A 2293-nucleotide genomic window follows, 5' to 3' on the forward strand; every position below is an offset into this window, starting at 1 on the left:
TACAAAATAAAACAAAAAACTGAACTAAAAAGACAACACAAGCTGCACATCATGACATGAAGAGTCTGAAGGTTTTTAAACAACAGCTGCCGCTAAGGTCTCCCTCTTACTCTGAGAAAATTTAAGCCAAATTTAGCAGTTACTTGGCCAGCAGGCAGGCAGTGAGAGCTATCCGCTTACATGGTGGAAAAAACATGAGGAGAATTTCCCTTTGATTTGTTGTTTAGCAAAAAAGTACCAGTGCATCCCTGCAACCAGTACAGCCTCAGAGAGGGTGTTCAGTGTTGGAGGGAACATGGTGACCTGCTAGGGGTCACCAGCCACCGTTAACATGCTTGTCTTTCAGACTAAAAATCTTAAGCTGTGAATCTTTTCTATCACCCTTTGGTAAAAGAGGTACTCTGGTCAGACCTGTAAATCTCATATCAGAGTACTTCAGTATTTACACATTCACTGACATTTGTTGAAAAACACACACACACACACACACACACACACACACACACACACACACACACACACACACACACACACACACACACACAACCTCCTCACCTTTTCCTCTTGACATGAATCCTTATAAAACATTAAGCATGGCCTCTAACAAAGAGCAAAGCTGGTTTTAATCAATGTGTTGAAAGTGGTATTAAATTAATGTCATGTTGCTATGTTGTGATGATGGATGGTTTTAGGATGAGTTCATCAGCCTTGTGTCCAGTACTTAAATATGGCCAAGTTGTTGAAAGCTTAAAAATATAAACAAATAAAATGTACAAGTGTTCAGTATGGACATGCAATGTTTTTGCTTCATAGAGATGATGATGGGGAAACTGAAGAGGTTGTCCTGGCTGCTCAGAGTTTGTCTGAGGTGATTGCTGCCATCCAGGGTGTCTCTGACCTTGTTGAGCGAAACAGGAAGACAACATTGGTACTGACCGAAGAACATTCCAGGACTGTGAGGGCTGCACTTACCTGTGCGTTTGGCAGAGGTCAGTTTTATCCTTGAGTTAAATCGATTAGAAACGTGTTCAGTAATACTGCCACCTATCGGTACCAACTGTTGGCACTTGTCACACTGGCAGGATGCATGGCAGATCCCATATTTGCAGAACGCTGTGAAAGCATGGTTACTGCACCACTTTGTGGCTTCAAAGTTCTTCCCTGGGCTTGAGGAGCCGAGCAGATAATTTCTCTGCCATTATTCACAGTTACTGGCCTTGCTGGGGTTCTAAATGCCATTAAACAACTTGCCTCTGAAGATTAAAGGCTTCTGTTCTTGCCACCAAACCCTACTTTAAAAAGATAATGCAAGTGATGTAAAACTTTTTTGGATGAGGATGGATATATTTGTTCTGTTTTATTGTATTGCTCTAACCTAAACAAGAGTTTTCCCCTCAAAAAAGGAAAGTGTGGCAAGATGCATTGTGGGCATATTTTTTCTCACTTCACAGGATTTTTTTCAAAGTGATTAAATGTTAAATGTTCTTGTTTTTTATGGAAAGCCACAGTGTGTGTTTACTTTGCTGAATTTTTTATGTAAAAAATTCTCAAGCTGGACTGACTGATTTTTCCATTGTAACCTCTGTACAAACAGTCTATTTTTCAGCTCAATGAAATACTTTGCACATTTTTTACATAGGCACGTTGACTGTAATCAAAACAAAGTGGCCTTGTTCTTTTTGGGTTTTTTAAAATTAAAATAAAGATCATTCATTCATTCATCTTCATGCTGCTTATCCGGGGTCGGGTTGCGGGGGCAGCAGCCTAAGCAGGGAAGCCCAGACTTCCCTCTCCCCAGCCACATTTGCCAACTCTGCGGGGGGGATCCCGAGGCGTTCCCAGGCCAGCCGAGAGATATAATCCCTCCAGCGTGTCCTGGGTCTTCCCCGGGGTCTCCTCCCAGAGGGACGTGCCTGGAACACCTCACCAGGGAGGTCCAGGAGGCATCCTGACCAGATGCCCGAGCCACCTCAACTGGCTCCTCTCGATGCGGAGGAGCAGCGGCTCTACTCTGATCTCCTCCCGGATGACCGAGCTCCTCACCCTGTCTCTAAGGGAGAGCCCGGCCACCCTGCAGAGGAAACTCATTTCAGCCGCCTGTATACGAGATCTCCTTCTTTCGGTCACGACCCACAGCTCATGACCATAGGTGAGGGTAGGAACGTAGATCGACTGGTAAATGGAGAGCTTCACCTTCTGGCTCAGCTCCTTCTTCACCACGACAGACCGGCGCAGAGTCCACATTACTGCAGACGCCGCACCGATCCGTCTGTCGATGTCGCGCTCCATCCTT

The sequence above is a fragment of the Telmatherina bonti genome, assembly GCF_933228915.1.
Source record: "Telmatherina bonti genome assembly, chromosome: 12".
NCBI lineage: Eukaryota > Metazoa > Chordata > Actinopteri > Atheriniformes > Telmatherinidae > Telmatherina > Telmatherina bonti.